Source organism: Schistocerca cancellata, chromosome 5, assembly GCF_023864275.1.
Source record: "Schistocerca cancellata isolate TAMUIC-IGC-003103 chromosome 5, iqSchCanc2.1, whole genome shotgun sequence".
Lineage (NCBI taxonomy): Eukaryota > Metazoa > Arthropoda > Insecta > Orthoptera > Acrididae > Schistocerca > Schistocerca cancellata.
Genome location: NC_064630.1, coordinates 652,913,953 through 652,939,793, shown reverse-complemented (window position 1 = coordinate 652,939,793; position 25,841 = coordinate 652,913,953).

Sequence of the window (25,841 nt, the reverse complement as noted above, 5' to 3'; positions counted from 1 at the left end):
CGAAAGGCAAAGGTCCCGAGTTCGAGTCTCGGTCGGGCACACAGTTTTAATCTGCCAGGAAGTTTCATAATCTTCCACTCTGCCTCAACTAATTATGATTGTCTCTGTCGACCGCTTTGGCAAAGTCCACAGAAAGGATAGCCATTGGCTACGGGATGTCACCATATAGGAATCGAAGACAGTATAGACAGGTATAGCGCAGCACCGGTTCTACTTTCTTCATCGCTGTTTGGTGGCGAGCAGTGAAGGAGCGGGCAACGAGTCTGAAGTCGGCAGTCAATAGAGTCACTAGCTATAAGTTGTCTATTCTATGAATGCTAAATTTTGGTGGTTGAGATTATATTTATAATTATGATTTTATCTCAAATTATTTTGAGGTACAGCTGTTCACCAATTGCGGAAATTATAACTCAGTGCTCACTACAACAGTTGCGCAATTTCTTGTTGCGCAAATGCAATTAATTCGGTTTTGTCATGAGGCACAGTAATAAGTGAGTGGCTTGGAGCTCTCTCGCTTTCTCTAAGTCTCTGTTAAACAGAGGTCTTCTGGTGTTCTATTAATGTCTCCAGTGCTTGACATTTCTTACACCTCGGTCGTTAGTTCGCGTCGTCTGTGACAGAATTAATGTCCCCCCCCCCCCACCACCACCACCCCATTGTATCTCGGTGCCGTCGTGTACTTGTAAACTTGTAGTAGTGAGCACACATCAAAAGTAGAAAACTGAAGCTGGCTAAGGTTGACCGAGCGGTTCTAGGCGCTTCAGTCTGGCACCGCGCAACCGTTACGATCGCAGGTTCGAATCCTGCCTCGGGCATGGATGTGTGTGCTGTCCTTAGTTTAGTTAGGTTTAAGTAGTTCTAAGTTCTAGGGGACTGATGACCTGAGAAGTTAAGTCCCATAGTGCTCAGAGCCATTTTTTAAGAAAAACTGACTATACGTGTGTCTATGCGTCTACTGTCTGTTCCTGAGGGAGTACAAGCGCTAACAAACTACACGCCGTCCACAGTAAAGGCTATTCCGAGTCCGTTCGGCAACTTTGACACATTTTTGAAATCTAACTCTTGGGTGACTAAAATGGCGGTCCCACATTTGGACTCTGAGTCGAAATTTGAAAGAGTCTTAAAATCCTGTAGGTACTCAACATTAGCGGTGTTCTCTTGGAAAAATGGGTTCATCTGTTTTAACAGTCTTCGAAAAATCTGTCACGGCCTCTAGCTTTAAGAGACATTCAATTTTTGAGGTTCAGAGTCGTAACAACAAAATCATTCCGGAGCACTATAGGACTTATACTTAACAAGATGACAAATTAATACAGAATTTCAGTGTCTGCCCCTGGACCCTCCCTCCTGTTCAGTCCTTCGGTCCAGTAAACTGTAGTGATGTTATCTATTTGTGTGCTTCCAGCAGTCTGTTGTGTTTTGGTTTCCTGAGAGGTCGTCCGCTGCGCGACTACCGTCGCTAGCGCTGGCGCAGGGCTGCCGAGCAGCGCTCGCCCTTACGCTTTGTCGGCAGTAGGCTTTCCTCACGCGGAGCTTTCTGCAAGATTTGTTGATCCGTGTGTCCCCGGTTGTGTAGGTCTCTCGTTGGCTTCAGGAACGGCGTTGGACGCGTTGTTGCTTTCCTCCGTCTGTGTGGATTCCCTAGCGGTCTTATTTCAGCGCTTCTTTTTTGTTAGTATTAATAAAACAGTCTTAATTGCGTTTTTCACTTCCTGCCACACCTCGGTAGACGTGACGCCACAAGCAGTCGACCATATGTTCGCCCTGAAGATGGCCCCTGCGATGGGCTGAAACCGGTCGGCATTAAATAAATAAAAAACTCGATTAAGACTGTTTTCTTAATACTAAGTTAATGTATAATAATCGCTGTTACTCCATAACCATGTTGTCCAAACTTCTTTTTTGTTTTAGAGAGTTTCGTATCCGTTTGAGTGTCGTTCGAATCATTTGTTGGGAGAACCTGAGACTGATTGCCAGTCTCCATTACTTCCTGAACGGTAAATGAACGTGGGTTTTGAACTACATAATTCTGGAGTTGCTGGACAGCGTGAACCTTTATCGCTTACTGCTAAACCTGTAGTAATGAGTTTGATCTCGCAATACCTTGGGCTATTTCAGTCAAGAGAGCTTGTGACGCAGCTCTGTTGACAACCAAACTTTCTTTGCAGCTGAACAGAGCACCATCTTTTACTGGGACGGTCGTTCAAATATGGTCCACTGAGTTATAAATTCCACATGTCTGCAGGTGTCCGCTGTATGATATGTATGCCTTAAATCCACCGATGAACAAATACGACGGTATGTACACGCGTAAATCAGTTCGAATAGACCAAACACAGCTATCGATTTATCACTAACAGGCACTGTATCATCTTTCATTCATTACACATTCTGTCCGTATGAACGTAGGGCATGGTTCGAAAATTCTAAAGGTGCGTTAAAAACTCGCACAGATCGAATATCAAACACTACTGGCCATTAAAACTGCTACACCAAGAAGAAATGCAGATGATAAACGGGTATTCATTGGACAAATATATTGTACTAGAACTGACATGTGATTACACTTTCACGCAATTTGGGTGCACAGATCCTGAGAAATAAGTACCCAGAACAATCACCTCTGGCCATAATAACGGCCTTGATACGCCTGGGCATTGAGTCAAAAAGAGCTTGGATGGCGTGTACAGGTACAGCTGCCCATGCAGCTTCAACACGATGCCACAGTTCATCAAGAGTAGTGACTGGCGTGTGGTGACGTGCCAATTGCTCGTCCACCATTGACCAGACGTTTTTAGTTGGTGAGAGATGTAGAGAATGTGCTGGCCAGGGCAGCAGTCGAACATTTTCTGTATCCAAAAAAAACCCGTACAGGACCTGCAACATGCGGTCATGCATTATCCTGCTGAAATGTAGGGCTTCGCAGGGATCGAATAAAGGGTATTGCCACGGGTCGTAACTCGTCTGAAATGTAACGTCCACTGTTCAAAGTTCCATCAGTGTGAACAAGAGGTGACCAAGACGTGTAACCAATGGAACTCCATAACATCACGCCGGATGATACGCCAGTATGGCGATGACGAATACACGCCTCCATGTGCATTCACCGCGATGTCGCCAAACACGGATGCGACCATCATGATGCTGTAAACAGAACCTGGATTCATCCGAAAAAATGACGTTTTGCCATTCGTGCACCCAGGTTCGTCGTTGAGTACACCATCGCAGGCGCTCCTGTCTGTGATAGAGCGTCAAGGGTAACCGCAGCCATGGTCTCCGAGCTGATAGTCCATACTGCTGCAAACGTCGTCGAACTGCTCGTGCAGATGGTTGTTGTCTTGCAAACGTCCCCATCTGTTGACTCAGGGATCGAGACATGGCGGATAAGATGCCTGTCATCTCGACTGCTAGTGATACGAGGCCATTGGGATCCAGCACGGTGTTCCGCATTACCCTCCTGAACCCACCGATTCCATATTCTGCAAACAGTCATTGGATCTCGACCAACGCGAGAGGCAATGTCCTGATACGATAAACCGCAATCGGGATAGGCTACAATCCGACCTTTATCATCGTCGGAAACGTGATGGTACGCATATCTCCTCCTTACACGAGGCATCACAACAACGTTTCATCAGGCAACGCCGGTCAACTGCTGTTTGTGTATGAGAAATCGGTTGGAAACTTTCCTCATGTCAGCACGTTGTAGGTGTGAATGCTCTGAAAAGCTAATCATGTGCATATCACAGCATCTTCTTCCTGATGGTTAAAGTTCGCGTCTGTTGCACGTCATCTTCGTGGTGTAGCAATTTTAATGGCCAGTAGTGTAACTGTTATGTTGATAGCAGGTCCCAAGGCTGCGGGGAATGAAGTTACCAAGCCCATAGAGGATTCTCAACAACAAGCTTTATTTACCAGGAATCTAAACAACCAACACTGGTAACAGCACAAAGACACAATGGTATTACAATTGTCTAATTGTTCAAATAATACATAAAGACAAAAATTCAGAAATATCTTTCAAAGCAGTAAGCGTAACGTTTAAGAAGATACACTTCAATAATAGCTTTTTGAAATTTTTTAAACTTGAAACTTATAGTTTTGCTTGTGACAAAACTTAGTTGCCAAATAGAGTTTTCTTTTACAAAAAAAGTCTTAAGAAAAGACTTTATAGATATTCTACTTGTTCAATGCAAATATTTTAGACAAAATTATTTGATTTGGGCGGTGTTGAAATTGTCTAAATAGTTTAAAACACCAAAAACATGATTTACAAGCCACAGTTTTAAAATCAGACAATAATATCTTATCGGTAGAATACATGCATCAGTTACAGTATTGCTCAAACTTAGCAGCTTCCCGCGGTCGTAGAGCCATACAGTTGTGCTGTTTACGCGGTAACGCGTGAGGAGCAGCCCAGCTAGCTTAGGAACCAACAACTTCATTTTGTAACACACCAAACAAACCTTTAGAACAATGCCCGTTTTGCGCCAACTGTGAAGCCTGCCAGCCAACTTTTTGCATGCAACATTTTAGATCACATATTAACGTGCAGCCTTGCAAACAGCCAATTACGTCGAAGTTCTTAAAGAAAACTGCAATACTTTAAAGCAACGTGAGACATTTTCATTGCAATTTTAACCATCAAATAATTCGAGTAGGAAGCTTACTGAAGTACTCTAGCAGTGAGCAAAGCAGTAAAAGAACAGTTCATTATAGGGTTAAAATAAAATTGCACCTTTAGAATTACAACCAAAATGGCATTGCATAATTAGAGCTTCTTGCGCACACAGTATGTAATCAAGTACTGCAAGAGCAACGTTTACCAGTAAAGCTGCTTCCGTGACCACGGCCACAGTGAAGCTTTGGCTCTCGTATTTGGTGTTACTAAGTTTCATGATTTCTTGTATGGTCGTCACTTTACCATCATCACAGACCACAAACCTTTGACATCGCTTTTTCATCCGAACAAGCCTGTACCTCCACGTACAGCGCAGAAATTCATTCGCTGGTCTATTTTCCTCTCGCAGTAACGGTACGATATCTTGTATCGGTCCACTGCTAAGCACGGGAACGCCAATGCGTTGTCCCGTTTGCCTGTTGCTGAGGTTAGAGCATTCGATTCTTCCGAACTTGCTTGCATGTTCATTGATGCGGAAACCGATGACGTGGTCAAATCGTTTCCGATTGATTTTCGTCGTGTAGCTACAGCCACAGCTGCCGACCCTGTCCTTGCTACCGTCTTGGGTTTTGTTGCTACGCAATGGCCCTTGTCAAAGTCACGGATCGAGGATCCGTTGGTTCGCCGATTTTTTGCTCACAGGGAGAGACTTTTTGTTCGACGTGGTGTTTTGCTGTTGCGTTCTGATAATGATCAGTCCAGGGTCGTGGTCCCACGTTCGTTACAGTCCTCTGTCTTAAAGCTTCTCCACCAAGGACATTGGGGTATAGTGCGAACGAAACAACTTGCTCGTCAGCACTGTACTTGGTTCGGAATCGATGCTGCGATTACGAATATGTGCTCTTCTTGCATGGCGTGTGCCGAACACCAATCCGCACCACCGCGGAAATTCTTTGCATGGCCGAAAGCCACTTCCCCTTGGCAACGCTTACACATCGATTTTGCTGGTCCATTCTGGAATGCTCGATGGTTGGTTGTTGTTGATTCCTTCAGTAATTTTCGTTTTGTTGTCCGGATGTCTTCCACGACGTCTTCTGCCACCATCCAAGCGTTGTCCGCTATCTTTTGCATTGAAAGTCTTCCACAGACTGTTGTTTCCGACAATGGCCCACAATTCATGTCCGCAGAATTTCAGTCATTCTGCAAGGCCTATGGTATTCAACATCTGACGTCCGCGCCGTTTTCGCACAGTCAAACGGTGCCGCTGAACGTTTGGTCCGGACTTTCAAGTCACAGATGTTGAAGTTGAAAGAGTCGCATTCTCGGGAGGACGCGTTATTGCTCTTTTTGTCCTCGTATCGCTCTCAGCCCCGCGATGATCGCTCGCCGGCTGAGTTGCTTCATGGTCGCCCTCATCGGACCTTGATGTCTTTGCTGCATCCGCCGCATCAGGTTCCTGTGCAGCGGCAGACACTTGCTTTTGCCCCTGGCGACGTTGTATACTATCGCAACTATCGCGGTTCACGGCGTTGGCTCGCAGGGCGCATTCTTCGCTGCCTCGGCCGCGCTATGTATGTGGTTTTGTGGGCCTCTGGTGAGCTGCGTCGGCATCTCAATCAGCTGCGCCTCTGTCGTCGCACGGGATCTGCCGCTCCCCGTCTGCTTTCAGCGACGGTGCCGTCCGGTCAGCGCCCTGGCGACCCATCTACTGGCTCGCCTCATCCCCAGGTGTTACCGACGCTGCCTTCCATTTTGCCCCATGGCGACGCGCCGCCACCGCCGCCGCCGCCGCCTGTTCACTCGCCGGCGCCGCCCGCAGTGGACGCGTCGCTGCAACCGCCGGACGCCTCCCTGGGTCACGCGCCGCCGATCGCTTCCCGTGACCAGTTGTCCTCCGACATGGAACTCTTGCCCGCTCCGGACCATCTGTCGTCTTCGCTAGTCGGGTGCTCCGACTCGATGGAGGTCGACCCTTCGGCCCCTCCTGACTATCTACGGGCGCATACACCGCATGTTGGCGTGCACCCTGGACTAGGTTTTCAGGCGTTTCCTAGCTCCCCTCGGACCGAATGGCCGGGTGCGGGTGGCACAGCCTCGCCTGTTGTTAGGCTCCCCGCCTCCTCGCATACGTCAACATGGGGTCCTCTTCGCGGCGGGCGGAAGCCTTATAACACAACCGTTCGCCGATTTGCGGGGGAGGAATGTGGTGTCACCGCCAGACACCACACTTTCTAGGTGGTAGCTTTTAAATCGGCCGCGGTCCGCTAGTATACGACGGACCCGCGTGTCGCCACTGTCAGTGATGGCAGACCGAGCGCCGCTACACGGCAGGTCTATAGAGTCGTCCTAGCACTCGCCCCAGTTGTATAGCCGACTTTGCTAGCGAAGCTACACTGACAAATACGCTCTCATTTGCCGAGACGATAGTTAGCATAGCCTTCAGCTACGTCAATTGCTACGACCTAGCAAGGCGCCATTACCAGTGTATATTGAGATTATATAATGTATCAACAAGAGCGATGTTCACCAATTATGGAATAAAGTTAAGTATTACATCAACTACGTACTTTATTTGCTATATTAACTACTGTACACTGTTCCAGACCTCACGCCAGTCTGCGTTAGCTTAAACGCGTGCATTTCGGCCTCCTCTAGCTATACGGTGTTGGCTCTTCTGCCAACACATCACAAGGTGTGCTTCTTATTGATTCTCTCGAGCGTGGAGCAACCATAAATTCTGCCCGGTACTGTCAAACTTTGCACAGCCTTAGATGAGCAGTTCAAAACAAAGGCCGAGGAAAGCCGACGTCCAAAATCTTGTTTTTGCACGACAATGCTCGACCTCACACGGCAAACCGCACTAAAGAACTTCTTAATTCCTTCAAATGGGAAATTCCCTCATCCGCTCTACAGCCCCGATCTTGCACCAAGCGAATTCCACTTGCTTCCCAAGATGAGCAACTGGCTTGCAACGCAGTGCTTTGATGACGACGCGGAACTCCAGGCTGGCGTGACTCACTGGCTGAAGTCTCAGGTGGCAGAATTTTACGACGAAGGTATTTCAAAAGCTTCTCCACCGCTATGACAAGTGCCTCAATGTGTTTGGTGACTATGGGGAATAGTAGTATGTCAGTCACTCTTTCAAATGTATATATTAAAATGTATTTCTTGTACCTAGTTTCTTTTCAATGCACAACTGACAAAAACAAACTAAAATATGGTGATCAGCTTACTTATTTTCGTACAATTTACAAGAAAAAGTTACGAGAACCTTGAATACCCCATCGCTTCCAGTCGGGTTATAAAAAATCGTCGAAATAGTGATGACAGTCGAAATTTAAGACAGGCAGAATGAAGAAGACAGCCATAGGAGCAGATCAGCTCTAAAGTCAAAAATAAAGTTGTAATACGGCGTAAAGGACTTAAAGATGAACAACGATATTAAACAACAGTCGCAGTCATAAGTCAGGTGGTAATGAAAAGTATCATAAAAGTGGCTACAGAAGAAAATTAGAATGAATAAAGGAATGGTAAAGCGAAGCAAAACAATTAAAACAAGTGTTACCGGAACGGATCTGACGCATGTCGGTAAGAACAGTCACGGACGGATGGCTGTAGAATATCGACCTCGTGCTTGAGTGGCAAGTAAAAAGTGGGTGTGGCTTACTACAAAGAGACAGACGGTGCGTAGAATCATAGCTAATCTACATCAGAATTTTGGGAGACGTCCTTACGATGGAGATACGATGTCAAAAAAATTCAGGACGACTGAAGCTTAACAAGGATCTGTTATATACAGTGTGAAAAGTCAAAATTGGAGACTATATTATAATGCTTCAACTCAGTTCGGCTATTTAGTATAGATTCTGTATGACCGTTCCTATTTTGCAAAATTTCAGTCTCTTCGAATACCTTCACAGTATGGTCTTTGGCCTGGCGACGTAAAATTTTGAACTTATTTGACAAATTAGTGATGATATGGTCTTGTTCGCGTAAGTGGGTACTTAGCACTGACTGGAATTTGTCAAATTTAAATGCTCTCAGAATCTAACCTCGAAACTACTACCCGTCTACGCAATGTACTGAATTGGGCAATCGTTATAGTGAAGTTGGTATCGCTTGTAGTTGAACATTTGGGAATTACGGCGTTCTCCCTGTGTCTGTACGTATCACCGACCTTATCAGGAATAAAAAACGCACAGGTTGTATGTTTTCATTTTAAAGTAGAACCGATGCTGTCATAAATCTTGCCGAGGTATGGAAATCTGTGATAACATGCTTCATCTTTGTCCTGATCTTTGTCGGTACTCGTCAGTACTTGTGGAATGGAGGTCCTAATTTTTTGTTTGTTGATGTTGTTAATCACTGACGAAGCTACAGGAGTATGTTAAGAGTAAGTCCAGCTGGAGGCCGTCCAATCGTGTTTTGTTGCTCCACGGCAGTGCCCTAGTAGAAAACGAACTCATACATGCTGCTTCTTTGCGTTATCAAATTTTAACACACATCTCTTCTAACACGGCACCGAATGACCTTTCCCTCTTCGTGGGATGAAGAAATCAATGCGTGGCAGAAATTTTCCAGAATGACAACTAACTACCAGGATGCAGACTTAGGGAAACAATGGTTCCTCAAAGGCGTCCATCGTTGAGAAAAATATGTCGCAGTGAAATCTGAATATTACATAGAGAAGGAACAAGGCCATTAGCAAGTTTTATGGTCTCCGCTTCATGTTTTCGAGCTGACAGTTTTAATCGTGTTGTCTACCCCTTGTCTTAAAATTACGGGGTACGCATTATGTTTGTTAACGGAAAACTGTGAAATACACTACTGGCCGTTAAAATTGATATACCACGAAGAAGACGTGCTACAGACGCGAAATTTAACCAACAAGAAGACGATGCTGTGTTATGCAAATGATTTGCATTTCAGAGCATTCACACAAGGTTGGCGCCGGTGCCGACACCTACACTACGAAAGTTTCCAACCGATTTCTCATACGAAAACAGCAGTTGACCGGCGTTGCCTGGTGAAACGTTGTTGTGATGCCTGGTGTAAGGAGGAGAAATGCGTACCATCACGTTTCCGAGTTTTATAAAGGTCGTATTGTAGCCTATCGCGATTGCGGTTTATCGTATCGCGACATTGCTGCTCGCTTTGGTCGAAATCCAATGACTGTGAGTAGAATATGGAATCGGTGGGTTCAGGAGGGTAATACGGAACGCCGTGCTGGAGCGCAACGGCCTCGTTTCAATAGCAGTCGAGATGACAGGCATCTTATCCGCATGGCAGTAACGGATCGTGCAGCCACGTCTCGATCCTTGAGTCAACAGATGGGGACGTTTGCAAGACAACAACCATCTGCACGAACAGTTCGACGACGTTTGCAGCAGCATGGACTATCAGCTCGGAGACCATGGCTGCAGTTACCCTTGACGCTGCATCACAGACATCAGCGCCTGCGATGGTGTACTCAACGACGAACCTGGGTGCACCAATAACAAAACATCATTTTTTCGGATGAATCCAGGTTCTGTTTACAGCATCATGATGGTCGCATCCGTGTTTGGCGACATCGCAGTGAACGCACATTGGAAGCGTGTATTCGTCATCGCCATACTGGCGTATCACCCTGCGTTATGGTATGGGGTGCCATTGCTTACACGTCTCGGTCACCTCTTGTTCGCATTGACGGCACTTTGAACAGTGGACGTTACATTTCAAATGTGTTACGACCCGTGGCTCTACCCTTCATTCGATCCCTGCGAAACCCTACATTTCAGCAGGATAATGCACGACCACAGGTTGCAGGTGCTGTACGGGCCTTTCTGAATACAGAAAATTTTCGACTGTTGCCCTGGCCAGCACATTCTCCAGATCTCTCACCAATTGAAAACGTCTGATCAATGGTGGCCGAGCAACTGGCTCGTCACAATACGCCAGTCTTTACTGTTGATGAACTGTGGTATCGTGTTGAAGCTGCGTGGGCAGCTGTACCTGTACACGCCATCCAAGCCCAGGAGTATCAAGGCCGTTATTACGGCCAGAGGTGGTTGTTCTGGGTACTGATTTCTCAGGATCTAAGCACCCAAATTGCGTGAAAATGTAAACACACATGTCACTTTCAGTGTAATATATTTGTCCAATGAATACCCGTTTATCATCAGCATTTCTTCTTGGTGCAGTAATTTTAATGGTCAGTAGTGTATTACCTTTTAGTGTTCAAAAAATCTTTATGCAGGTTATGAAATTCATCTAATTTAATGCTTTGCCTAAGTGTGTAATACATCTGGACTGTAGGTGGATGAGGCAGTGATGTTCAACCCAATTTGGCGATGTGTTCCCGTGTTCTCAGACTTGTGTGTGGGCGTGCATTATCGTGTTGGAGAAAGATTTCTGCTGGATTCTTGACCACTCGAACACTTCGGAAATGGTACTTGAGTTTATTCAGAGCCCTCGCGTATTCCTCTGAATCGATGATTGACCCTCTTGGCATCACATCCACGAGAATGACGCCATCACAGTCTCAGAAGTCTGTCACCATGACTTTTCCACCAGAGAGGTTTGTCTTGAATTTTCTTTTGTGGTGAATGAGGATGATGCCACTCCATGGACTACCTTTATGTTTCTGGCGCAAAGTAGGGCACCCAGCTTTCGTCCCCCGTAACGATCCGCTACACAAAGGCTTCTCCGTCGGTCTCAAAACGTTCCAACAATTCATATGAAATGGCCTTTATTTGAATCTTGTGGTCCCCTGTGAATATTCGTGGAAACCATCGTGGGAACCTCTTTGAATATCCGAGAGTCTTGATCATTGCAGACGCAGTTCCAATGCTGAACGACAACTGTAGAGTCAATTGTCGAGTTGTGGTGCGCTGGTCGGCATGAATAATGGCATCCGCACGAGTCAGCATAACTGGAGTAGTGACTGTGACGGGACGTCCCGAGCGTAACTGAGCATGAACCTCTGTTTCTGTATTTTCTGAGGCTGTAACTTCCTTTATCCATCCCCCACTGTACTCCTATCAACTGCAGCATCGCCATACAGTGCACACAAACGTTTATGGTTGTTCACCACTTTTTCTTTTTCTGCACACAATATTTCAATGACAACACGCTGCTTGTAACATGAGTCGTATGTAGAGGCCAGTTTGACACTGTACTACGGTTCTGCCATCTGCAAGAACGGTTCGAAACTTCACCGGTGCACAGAACAAACATCAAATGTGGAGTACCAACAAGGACGTTTGTCTATGTATATTAAGGCTTTCCAAAAAAAAAATGTGGGGGTTATTAGTTGAACGACTCTCGTAGAATGTCGGCTACTTTTAAGGCAAGATATGAAAGAAAGGTAATTTAAATATTTTGGCAGTTACAAGATCCACATACATAGTCGTAACAGTTTCAGTATTCTTTAGTTGGACTTCAATAGTATCAAAGTGTCATTTCCGCTAAAATGGAGGCTTCACGCAATAATACTGAAAATGTTGTAGTTGATATTCGTGGAACAAGAATGAAACAAAGGTTTTACGGAGAGGGAGTGTGGACGCTCGCAACAACTTGGCTGTCATGCTTTATGTGCCAAATATGGTTTATATAAATTAGCTACCAAAGCAGTAGTTGTAATACAATTCTACACAAGGTCCACTTCAAAGCACGCAAGAAACTTCTCCTGAAGTTTTGCGGTGGGCCGAGTGGAGACACTTCTGCTAGAAGTAGGATAGTTGTTTCGAAACTTTTCATGCGTCAGCGACGTTAGCAAACCATTATTAAAGTTCAGTCGTTTATTCACAATATTTTCAGGTCGACGTTTTTCTGCACCAGCCTCGGCTGTTGCTCATTCAGCTACATGTTAGGTTCTATATGGCTGATGTCCATCGAGTCAGCTCAAAGTCTGGACGCACTGAAGAAGATGTCACGAATCCTGGCGCCACGGCAGGTTGCTGGTTGGCAGGTGCAGCCGTTACCCTGCACGAAGTGACTCTCACGCTGATTGCTGCAGTGTCGTCAGTCTCACTCCGAATTCTGCGATGACCCTTGACCATCCATCAGTGATGTACCTGGTGTCGCTAGGTTACTACACCCAGAGACGCCTGAGTGCTCGATAGGAAAAGGGACCCCAGGAGCCCCTGTTGCTGGCTTCTGCGTTGAAGTTCCATCCTGGAAGCAATCTGTGGTTTTCCTCCATCAGTGGACAGTAGGCGGCGGTCAACATGAAGTACATCAAGCAAAGAGTGTCATCTTGAGTGTATCTACGGCTAGTTCATAGATGGCGGTGGAGAAACTGGGACACACATTCACTACCGTACTGTAATGATGGAATCGAGTGCTATTACTGTGAATGCCATCAAACTCACTGATGAACTCATAATAAGAGTTGGAGAGTTGGGGTATTTGAATGGAGCTAGCACGGGGTATTGATGCAGGTCTCGGTTCGAAATGACTGCATGTTTCCTTATGTCCTTATTCCGCTACATCTACAGGGTTATTACAAATGATTGAAGCGATTTCACAGCTCTAAAAAAACTTTATTATTTGAGATATTTTCACAATGCTTTGCACACACATACAAAAACTCAAAAAGTTTTTTAGGCATTCACAAATGTTCGATATGTGCCCCTTTAGTGATTCGGCAGACATCAAGCCGATAATCAAGTTCCTCCCACACTCGGCGCAGCATGTCCCCATCAATGAGTTCGAAAGCGTCGTTGATGCGAGCTCGCAGTCCTGGCACGTTTCTTGGTAGAGGAGGTTTAAACACTGAATCTTTCACATAACCCCACAGAAAGAAATCGCAAGGGGTTAAAGTCGGGAGAGCGTGGAGGCCATGACATGAATTGCCGATCATGATCTCCACTACGACCGATCCATCGGTTTTCCAATCTCCTGTTTAAGAAATGCCGAACATCATGATGGAAGTGCGGTGGAGCACCATCCTGTTGAAAGATGAAGTCAGCGCTGTCGGTCTCCAGTTGTGGCAAGAGCCAATTTTCCAGCATGTCCAGATACACGTGTTCAACCGTTTCTTCGCTCACTGCAGGCCGACCTGTTGATTTCCCCTTACAAAGGCATCCAGTAGCTTTAAACTGCGCATACCATCGCCGAATGGAGTTAGCAGTTGGTGGATCTTCGTTGAACTTCGTCCTGAAGTGTCGTTGCACTGTTATGACTGACTGATGGGAGTGCATTTCAAGCACGACATACGCTTTCTCAGCTCATGTCGCCATTTTGTCTCACTGCGCTCTCGAGCGCTCTGGCGGCAGAAACCTGAAGTGCGGCTTCAGCCGAACAAAACTTTATGAGTTTTTCTACGTATCTGTAGTGTGTCGTGACCATATGTCAATGAAAGGAGCTACAGTGAATTTATGAAATCGCTTCAATCATTTGTAATAGCCCTGTACTTAACAGGCTGTTAAGCTGTTAACTGATGTACCACTTCAACCCTATTTTCTGTTGTGAAAGACTCAGAGTTTCTTGCAGCACGTCTTTGTAACTAACAAATCTTCTAGTCTCGCTTATTTTAGTTTTCTGTCACTGTCTCCTTTCCTCGACAGCGTCGTAATATGTCGACAGCCTGATCCACTTGCAACATACTAGCTTGCTTCCTGTATCCACCTATTTCTTTGCCAAGACAGTTTGTCTACGGTAATGTGAATGACTTTCAATAAACTTTTTTCAAATTTCTATGCGTTACTGCTTTGGGCCATAATGGGCTGAAGATCTTCTGAAGAACAAAGCTAAATCTCTCACGTCGGCCACAACTCAGCAATCTACAGGGACTGGAGAAGCATTCGTGAAGCGCACGTGCGAAAGTAAATGCCAGAATATGAAGTGTTTGTATATAACAGAAAAAGTTATTTAAATCCAAATATCTTTCAGCAATAAATAATCACTAAACAGTACAGCTTCGAAGTATACAAAAGCTGAAAGTTTAGTTTAAGTTATTCTTTATTATACATTTGTAATAATCGTTGAAATCTTTTTCAGTTGCGTATTACATATTAGTAGTTGTTCAAAAAACTATTAAAACGGATCTGCTTTTGGATGAGGTAATCTTCATTTGTGATAATTTTCAAGCTTACTTTAACGTTCATTAAATACACCAATTCTTGTTAGAAGATGTAATTTTATTCACTAACTGAGTCCACTTCGCTAAACATTTCCTAGGAAAAGTATTTAGAAAAACTCTTGTCAAAAAGTTGTAGGCAATCTCCACAATGCCTTGATATGGCACTTCGCCGGCAACATACATATCAGATGCTGCACAGTCGTTAGAGAAATTAGCTACAAAGATCTCTTGTACTTCAGTCTAGAAGAACAAATATTTTGAGAAATATGTGCATACTGAGAACAATCTGTTGATCGATTCCCGAAGCGAGAAACATCGGTGACAGTTTTCTTTAGAATATTAAAAGTGTTGCAGAGTAGGAAATCAAATACTGAAGCACCAAGGAAAAATTTCACCTACGCCTTGTAGCGCGAAAACAAGCTGCGCCATCGTTACGAGTTCGTAAGTTGTCAGTACGACAGTCTAACAGCAAAAACAAAAGCGCCTCGTCAAACCCGCACTTCCAGCTCACCGACAGAGGACCCATAGCTTCCAAAACATTAGAGCCGGACTCCATTTGTTTACAGCGTAAAAGATATCAGGACCTTCTTTACTGCCGCCGGTTCGTTTGTTTTTTAAGCCAGGGGCCGCTGGGTCCTGCCATAAAAGCCGTCCAAGAGCATTAAACGCTGGACTGTTTGTGTTTTGCGTTTTGCATACGTAATCTCGGTAGGCGGTAACAGCATTACTTAGCACGGTCGGAATGGTCTTAATTGAGTTCAAACCACAAGGGAGCTTTTAGCAATTCAGTGGCTCACTGAATACATTCCGCGGGAAGGTCCCTAAACAAAGAAAGGGGAGGACCGCAATTACAAGTTGGGCTTACGCAGCTGATCTAGCGCCGCAAATACCGCGTCCGCTCCCTCACTGCGGCGGGGGCGAGCGTTCTGGCTCAGCGATGTGGCGCTCTGCCCACGACCTGCTGCAGCGATTACCGATCAGCGAAACGCTTTGCAGAAGCATTTTACAAACTTCAGAAAGAGAACCCGGCAACAAAGCGGGTAACACAGACACTCTGTAATCATTCTTCACTAACCAAACAATTCGAATGTGAAATGTGGTTACTAGATTCTGTGGGTGGTGTTACTTAAAATTAAAACAGTGTATACAATTTATGTTAATACTATATTACAAGCCCAGCACTGCCCGGGTATTTATTTCGCCAGTTTTCTGTAAAGGGTGGCAGCCAGTAAAGGAATATTTCAGGGAACTAATTAAAAAAAAAAAAAATTACTTCAAAGGCCTAGCCAAGTCTTTACAAGTTTTCTCCCTGAACAACTTCGGCTGTGCCTACGTGACTCAAAGTGCCTGGATTTCGGAACCGAGGCAGTTCTGTCCAGTTAAAGCTGCTGACAGGAGACGTTTTGAGCACTCTGCTGAAACTGCTAGCAAATTTAAGTCATCGTTTTCAGCCAATAGCGTGTGCGGGATACATCTACATCTACATCCATACTCCGCAAACCACCCGACGGTGTGTGGCGGAGGGTACCCTGAGTACCTCTATCGGTTCTCCCATCTATTCCAGTCTCGTATTGTTCGTGGAAAGAAGGATTGTCGGTATGCTTCTGTGTGGGCTCTAATCTCTCTGATTTTATCCTCATGGTCTCTTCGCGAGATATACGTAGGAGGGAGCAATATAATGCTTGATTCTTCGGTGAAGGTATGTTCTCGAAACTGTAACAAAAGCCCGTACCGAGCTACTGAGCGTCTCTCCTGCAGAGTCTTCCTCTGGAGTTTATCTATCATCTCCGTAACGCTTTCGCGATTACTAAATGATCCTGTAACGAAGCGCGCTGCTCTCCGTTGGATCTCCTCTATCTCTTCTATAAACCCTATCTGGTACGGATCCCACACTGCTGAGCAGTATTCAAGCAGTGGGCGGACAAGCGTACTGTAACCTACTTGCCACGTGTGTGAACTCTGGAGGATATTGCAGTGCAAAACAGAGCTGCTTCTCTCCGTCCTCCTAGGCTGGCCTAAAATTAGTAACTTCCTACTTAGGCGCGGCCCTAGTATACCGTACATTGAAATATATTCTCTTTATTTCAGCTAATTTTCTGTTCTCTCATTCAGCGGCAGCCCTAGATGCCCATTCACAAGTCCTGACCGCTCTAACTTCTGTACATTGTCGTCATAAGCCGAATGCAACAATCTTCTTCTCTCTTCCTGCCCATGTACATTTCCATTAGAAACGAAAACAAAAATTGATTCTGCTTCTAGCGTAAAATCTAAAAAAAAAAAAAACCTCATTTCCATGTATTCGTGAAAAGACCTCTGAAATTATGAAACAGTCGTACAAAGTAATATGCGTAATGCACAAATGTATAAGTACAGATAATTAGCGTGTCTACAACGTGATCTTGGAAACATCTCTGTGCAACGTCTCTTCTTTGCTCTACAGACGGCTATTGTTTTCGCCTGCAGCTCTTTGCGCATCGCAGGTGAAAGCTGTCGGCTGTCACGAATTTCCTTAAGTTGACGCGACTGTAGTAGTTTCTAAGTAGTAAAGAATAAATTTATTAAGACTTCATGCATGACGCGGCATTTTTTCACGCATCTCAGGATTCATGACGCAATATCTACTCGTCTATGCGCCATACAGTGATATAATGTTGTAGGTACATTCAGCGGCTTATGTGGATACCATGCGCAAAACGAATAGCAAACAGAGGTGGTAGCAAAAATAAATTTAAGCGTCGTGCAGTATGCGGAAATCACTCGAGTATCTCGTCGCTTACGACGCCATAGTCCTGAACTATGGCAGGTAACTGGTTCTCACACGCACAGCGGTTTCATCCTGATGGTAAGGGATATGGTTGAAAACGGTTTAGTGGTTTAGTAGGAGATGTGGAACAAAGACACATACCACATACGTGTATGCTGTCAGAAAAAATCGCAAAACCAAAAAATAATTAATGTAGAGTAATAAAATTCCTGGAATGGACTGTGGAATGACGCTCGTAGGGTCAGCACACAAGGCAGTGGAGTGTTTACTAAACTATCTGTCAATAACAATTTATCTTTTCAAAACAATGTGAGCCGTGCACAGTTCGCGTTTATCCCATTTATTGCTTGTCATCTTCTATTTCGGTACTGCCCCCTCGTTTCCTTATTCAATTTATTGGCGTCACTAACTTCCTGCTGTACTTGCCCATGTGCGGCAGCAGCAGCCCGTATCGATGAGTGCACTGTCGTACCATCTCTGGAGCGACCGATAGTAGTTCCGGATCGCCGTCTGTCTAGCAGTCACTCGGAGACGGACGAGCACTGCAGTAGGGACGCATCAGCAGTGAAGTTGGGACGGAGCTTTAGTAAGGCGCGGACAGCCAGTGCTTGCCGACCACTGGTGCCACGCATGAACTGTCCGACGGAGGGAGACTGGAGCGGGACGACCGTTGGTTGGTCGTTCGGTTGGTTGTCTCAGCGGCCGACGTATATCTGGTCCTTTCACCGTTACCGGGCCTGGCAGTTGGTCGGTTGGTATGGGGCAGCAAGATTGGACTGAAAAAAATATCGGACTGTGTAAAAATTAGGACGTTGTACGGCACTGATGACCACGCAGTTGAGCGTCCCACAAACCAAACATCTTCATTATCATTGCACAGCATTATCAATGACTTTGAATTCAAGCTTCAAGAAACTGGGAACTCAGCCACAAGTCAGGCAGTTAATATTATTCCTGGAACATCAGTTATGCCCACCAAACCTGAGGTAGAAAATTAGACTTATAAGGGCACAGCCATCTGACCAACAGTCACGGCTGTATAAGATTTCCACTATCATATATTATAATGCTACGGCACTTTGGCTGTCTGAAGTGGCGGCTTATTACACCTCAACATGTCGTAGAATCCTTGTCCATAAGTTCCGCTAGAACTTCAAATGCCGGCCGGTGTGGCCGTGCGGTTCTAGGCGCTTCAGTCTGGAACCGCGTGACCGCTACGGTTGCAGGTTCGAATCCTGCCTCGGGCACGAATGTGTGTGATGTCCTTAGGTTTGTTAGGTTTAAGTAGTTCTACGTTCTAGGGGACTGATGACCACAGATGTTAAGTCCCATAGTGCTCAGAGCCATTTGAACCACTTTTAGAACTTCAAATCAGCGCAGTATGTTGTCCTGTTTCTTTAAACATGTAGTCATCGGACGGACTGTCTCACCAGATTAAGAAATAGGAACTGGCCACAAGGGTTGCTGAGAATTCCTGGATGGATATCAGCAGCTAAAGGTTGCCGCTCCTCCCGGCAGTGATATCTACGTCCATATGCACATACGCCAAAGGAGGCTACAGCCCCATTGACCAGAACACGATCCTTACCCTCTCCTCCGCACACGCCACTCACCGCATCCACTCCAAGTTCCTAAATGCCTCTCCTTTTTACCGCGTGGTGCCCGTCTGTATCCCGCGGCCTCACTCATTGCCGACATACCACTCACGCCAATCCCCATGCCACCGGCCAGACAATTCTGCATCCAAGGATCACCAACCATCCTACTAGGGATATCTGGAAACGAACGCCACAGCTCATTCTCCGCCAACAAAAACTCAACACGACGCAACTGCCGTTCTTTGTCAAACAAGGGACGAAAAATTTAGCTCCCTCCCTTCATCTGCGAGACATTTACTCTTGAAACCCGTCGAGTATCAATGTCATGTGCCAACAGGCTGACTGGTTAAGAATCTGGATAACCTGACAAGCTGACAAGGTCCCACAGAGTGAGGTCCAATTTAACAGAAATTGGAGCCTTCCCTTGATCCCCGACAGCAAGGTTTCGGACGAAAACCTTATCATCAACCCGCTCAAAAATGGTTCAAATGGCTCTGAGCACTATAGGACTCAAGTGCTGTGGTCATCAGTCCCCTAGAACTTAGAACTACTTAAACCTAACTAACCTAAGGACATCACACTTACCCATGCCGAAGCAGGATTCGAACCTGCGACCGTAGCAGCAACGCGGCTCCGGACTGGAGCGCCTAGAACCGCACGGCCACCACGGCCGGCCCATCAACCCGCACCTTAAACTCGTTTCGCCCCTGATTGTAACGTAGCACCTGCCTTTGCTGTGCGATACTAGTATTTCATCTCGCTTCAGTTCTCCTGAATCAGGCCAGGTGCCACTTTCTCATGGAGCAGGTCATTTACTGACCACAGGTTGGTCAAAAGCGAGCTTAGACGATGACCAAACTTCAGGGAAGCTGAGGTGGTTTTAAGGGCTTCAATGTAGGCTGAATTATACATCAAATTAATCGATGGTAATGTAGAATCCCACTTATGGTGTGAATGAGAATGGAAAATAATTAAGTCTGCCTTCAGATTGCGGTTCACTTTCTCTACAAATAAGTTTACGGATAGTATGTTATAGTCGTGCAGTGAGTTGTTGCATTGTCGAAGCAGAATCTTTTAAAATGTTGTAAGAGGAAAGTAGGAGGGTTGTCACTGACAACGGTAGAGGGAGGGCCAATTATTGAAAATATCTCCGACAAATGACGAAAGCTAACCCAGCGGTCACCCCACCCACCACTGGGTACAAATTCCAGACAAATATGCATAAGGCATCAACAACTGCCAGGATATACCGATTGCCGTTAGAAGAACGCAGCAGGGGCCAACATAATAAAAAAAAAACGTATCCATGGGAAGATTGTAAATATCCCCTACGTATATTAAAATTGGGTTTGGCAATTTTACATTCATGGCACTCCCCCACCAAAGCCGTAATCCTTTATACAAGGTAGGCTAAATAAGAAATTCCCTACACTTGCTAAGAGTCCGTATCCCTCCAACCACAGACTTATGAAAGTAAAGTAAAACTGGCGGAAACCAAGTCTGCCAGAACACCAATCTTGGACTGATTATCCCTCTTCTCCTGATAACCCAGTATTCATTTCTGCAGGTTACATCCTTGCACAGATTTGCCACTGAATAAATCTTGCTCTTAATCTTAAACAGAGGAGGAAGGTCTTAGTCTAGTTTGTGCTCCAAATTATTAAGAAACATGGTGACCTCACTTAATACCCAAGTAACTAAGCCTTGTTCCTCTATTCCCTGTTCCTCACTGCAGTGCCTACACTCATGCTCGAACATTCGACTCAGTGCGTCCGCCACAGCGTTCTCGGTTCCCCTAATACGCCTGCTGGTAAAGCTAAGTGCAGAAATGCCCACGGCCCAACGGGCAATTTTCCCCGTCTTCCTGGACCTGACCAGAACCCAACATAAGACTTGGTTGTCCAACATAAGACTTGGTTGTCAGTTTCAAGACAAATTTCCCTTTGCTCGCAGTAGAGCTCAAACTTTGCGAGCGCCAATATTACCGTCATGGCCCCACACTTATGAAAAGAATACTTCAATTCTGCCAGCGAAAGGGACCTGAAGAGTAGGCAGTTGGTCTGCGTTCTACCTGATCTTCCTGCAAGACTACTGCAGCGATACCGAATTTGATGCGTGCGTCGGTCTGCACGGCAAACGGACGAGAGAAGTCAGGAACAGATATCACTGGAGCGTTAGTCAAATCGGTTGTAGTAGCCTCAAATCCGGACTGCTGTGACTCTTCCAACTAAAATGTGTGATTGTTTTTACGTAACTGGTTCAAGGAGGCCGCTGTCTGGCCCAAATTAGGGACGAACTTCCGAAAGAATCGTACTGAATCTCGCCACGCCTTTCATGGTCTTAGGCGAGGAAAATTTCTGTAAGTCCTTTGACCTCCCCCGATCTAGCCGGGTCCCGCCAACAGAACACAAACGACTAAGGAAAGAGATATCCTGCTGCCTATCTAAATTGATTTTGGAAGGCTTCATACACTCCTGGAAATGGAAAAAAGAACACATTGACACCGGTGTGTCAGACCCACCATACTTGCTCCGGACACTGCGAGAGGGCTGTACAAGCAATGATCACACGCACGGCACAGCGGACACACCAGGAACCGCGGTGTTGGCCGTCGAATGGCGCTAGCTGCGCAGCATTTGTGCACCGCCGCCGTCAGTGTCAGCCAGTTTGCCGTGGCATACGGAGCTCCATCGCAGTCTTTAACACTGGTAGCATGCCGCGACAGCGTGGACGTGAACCGTATGTGCAGTTGACGGACTTTGAGCGAGGGCGTATAGTGGGCATGCGGGAGGCCGGGTGGACGTACCGCCAAATTGCTCAACACGTGGGGCGTGAGGTCTCCACAGTACATCGATGTTGTCGCCAGTGGTCGGCGGAAGGTACACGTGCCCGTCGACCTGGGACCGGACCGCAGCGACGCACGAATGCACGCCAAGACCGTAGGATCCTACGCAGTGCCGTAGGGGACCGCACCGCCACTTCCCAGCAAATTAGGGACACTGTTGCTCCTGGGGTATCGGCGAGGACCATTCGCAACCGTCTCCATGAAGCTGGGCTACGGTCCCGCACACTGTTAGGCCGTCTTCCGCTCACGCCCCAACATCGTGCAGCCCGCCTCCAGTGGTGTCGCGACAGGCGTGAATGGAGGGACGAATGGAGACGTGTCGTCTTCAGCGATGAGAGTCGCTTCTGCCTTGGTGCCAATGATGGTCGTATGCGTGTTTGGCGCCGTGCAGGAGAGCGCCACAATCAGGACTGCATACGACCGAGGCACACAGGGCCAACACCCGGCATCATGGTGTGGGGAGCGATCTCCTACACTGGCCGTACACAACTGGTGATCGTCGAGGGGACACTGAATAGTGCACGGTACATCCAAACCGTCATCGAACCCATCGTTCTACCATTCCTAGACCGGCAAGGGAACTTGCTGTTCCAACAGGACAATGCACGTCCGCATGTATCCCGTGCCACCCAACGTGCTCTAGAAGGTGTAAGTCAACTACCCTGGCCAGCAAGATCTCCGGATCTGTCCCCCATTGAGCATGTTTGGGACTGGATGAAGCGTCGTCTCACGCGGTCTGCACGTCCAGCACGAACGCTGGTCCAACTGAGGCGCCAGGTGGAAATGGCATGGCAAGCCGTTCCACAGGACTACATCCAGCATCTCTACGATCGTCTCCATGGGAGAATAGCAGCCTGCATTGCTGCGAAAGGTGGATATACACTGTACTAGTGCCGACATTGTGCATGCTCTGTTGCCTGTGTCTATGTGCCTGTGGTTCTGTCAGTGTGATCATGTGATGTATCTGACCCCAGGAATGTGTCAATAAAGTTTCCCCTTCCTGGGACAATGAATTCACGGTGTTCTTATTTCAATTTCCAGGAGTGTAGTTAGACCAGCGGCACGTAAGCAGCTCGACTCCCCCCCCACCAGGTATTGCAAATGTTGCTCGAAGGTCCCACTATAAACTGTCACATCATCTGAGAAATGATAAACGGATTTAAATTTTAAATCTTCCAAAACATTATCCAAACAGCAGCCCTGGTCGATGAGCCAAATTTTACATGGCTAAATTCGAATAAATTTCATTCCACAAGTAACCGCCGTCATCTGTCTAGAATCTTTGGTCATGGTAAGCCTGATTATGATTGCGAGTATAAAAAAAAATAAAAAATAAACCGAGCACCAGAAAACCAGGTGAAACAACGGTGCAAGGATCAACCATCAGTCGGTACCCAGGTCTCTGACCATTCAGACCTAAAAAGATGGGACGGGCATAGGGAGAGGTATACGCCGTAATAATCTCATTAAGGAGCATCTGCTCCATCCCTATAAGGGGGCGTCGGTAAGGTGGATTATATATTTTATGACCGGAAAAAAGGCACAATTTGAAGTTCTTTTCTGGGTAAAATTTAAAATATAACGTCCCGTAAACATACCTCAAGGTCAAACCAGTAAGCTCAATCGAATCACAGCGCACAGCCCAAAGGAAACTTAACTCAAAGCTGCTTGGCAATGGCGAATTGAACGGACCAAGAAAACCACTGCACAGATATACTCGCCTTACAGCGACCACACGCAACACCTGCCAATTGGCAGTATGACGTCATCCCTGCATGGCCAATTATAGGCTAGAAAGTTTATAAATGCTGCGATTGCGAATATGCTAATAATAATCGACCAATGAAAGACTACTGCCTCAATCAGTTAAGGCACACCCGGGCTCATGCAGCACAAACGAGGGGTAAAAACCAATTGACAGAAGCTCTGAAGTGGTTACAGCCTTTATAGAAAATTTAAATTTCAACACGCCTACACGCTTCTGGCGTCAACTGGCCGGATGCGTTCTACGGGACGCAGGACACCGGCTCACCAAATGTGTAGGATCACCGCAACGAAAACACCAACCCGCTCCCTGCCTAACGGACGGTTGTTCTAACAAACCCCTCGCAGCTCCCCGCTTAGTACTGAGACCGGGGATACCAATACAGTCTTAAGCATCAATCTGTCTAGTGCAATAACAGTCATCGGCTGGCTTATTATAAAAAGTCAAGCGCGATCGATCTTTGGGCTTAGCTACTTCCAGAATATTTCCGATAGCCTCCTCCTCACTTACATCAAGAATTTAAGGCATAATGGCGATACGAACAGCTTCTATATAATCCTGCAACGTTTCACTCTGTTCCTGAAGGCAAAGATAGTACGTGTTAGTCAATTAAGTTTTGATATGTGGAACATTTTATCCCTAACTTCCTTAAATCCTGATTTGTCCCTTCATCCTGTACTATTTCCGCAGGATTGGAACTTTACTGCCCTTTGACCAGAGGATATAATAATCGAAGAACAATTCGGTGTGTGGTGTCTAGGACTTCAGCCTCCCTCTCTAAACTAACTAAAACCCACAGTACATCCAAGAACTGCTGTAAATCTTCAGCCTGTAAGACACTCAAGCGCTAGAGTGAGCAGAGACCTGTATTGGGCAATTTAGCAAAGGGGGTCTAATACTTCTTTCTCCCTTTCTCGATTCTTAACAAGGAATCTATAACACCTTGTTTCACCACCTGAGTTATGTTATCAACTACAAAACTTCTTCCTGCCACAGAAAATCATTAAGATTCAGTTGTAGCTCCATGGCCTGGCTGAGGAGCTCATCGAGAGTAAGCCTGCGTTCCTTTTTGATCTCTAGTTGTCTTAGATCGCAAAGCCTATTCAGAAAATGGTTAATCTGGGCCTGAATCCCATTAACCTAGGTACGCGAAGGTTTCCGATCTTCGCGAATTTCGGTACTATCACGCACACCAGAACGAGATGCATCACAATAGCATAAGGCTGGACTTACCTCCCCAATTCACTCCGGAGTCTGCCGTAACTGACTGTCCAACATACTGCGTAACCGCGCGATAAGCTCCACCGACGTACCCTCAGTTGGTTGCTGTCCCACTTTTAATTCATACGCTATTGTTCCTCCTTTAAGAGCAAAAATGGTTCAAGTGGCTCTTAGCACTATGGGACTTAACGTCTGAGCTCGTCAGTCCCCTAGACTTACAAGGGGAGGCCACGACGTTTGGAACGCGGATTTACTGCAAACTTCGTACACTCGTAGTACTCCATGAAGACAACAAAATGCGTAAGCAGTAGCGCGTACTTCTCAGGCGTTACTGAGAAAATCGCAAGATAATTTCGGTCGTCAAAGATATGTCTGTGCGTGGCCATTTTAACCATGAAGCGTCTGCAGCCGAGTGGTGCCGGCACGGTAGCTCAGCGTATTCGGTCAGAGCGTTAGCTTCCCTTTCTAATAAAAAATAAAATGAGCGAACGGATCACCAAACAAACTGAACGGGTGTCTCATCGGACGTCCACCCTGAAAAATTCAGTATCACTTTATGCGTTTGGTCGTTTACTAGCCGATATTTATGAATATTATATTATTTGTGATAATTAAAATTAGTAGACTGCCAAATAACTTTGTAAATTTAATAAAAGTTCATCCGATTACACGTATTTTCCCATTGTATCAATTGTAATATAAATAGTAAAGAAAATGACTGTGTTGAAAATAAACAAAAATTGACGAACGGAACTCGAACCAGCGATCCAGCTGTTTGAACGCCAGCCGTTTTTTTTTTTTTTTTTAAATCTTGTTCTATATTCCAGAATGAGATTTTCACTCTGCAGCGGAGTGTGCGCTGATATGAAACTTAATCTGCCAGGAAGTTTCATATCAGCGCACACACCGCTGCAGAGTGAAAATCTCATTCTGGAAACATCCCCCAGGCTGTGGCTAAGCC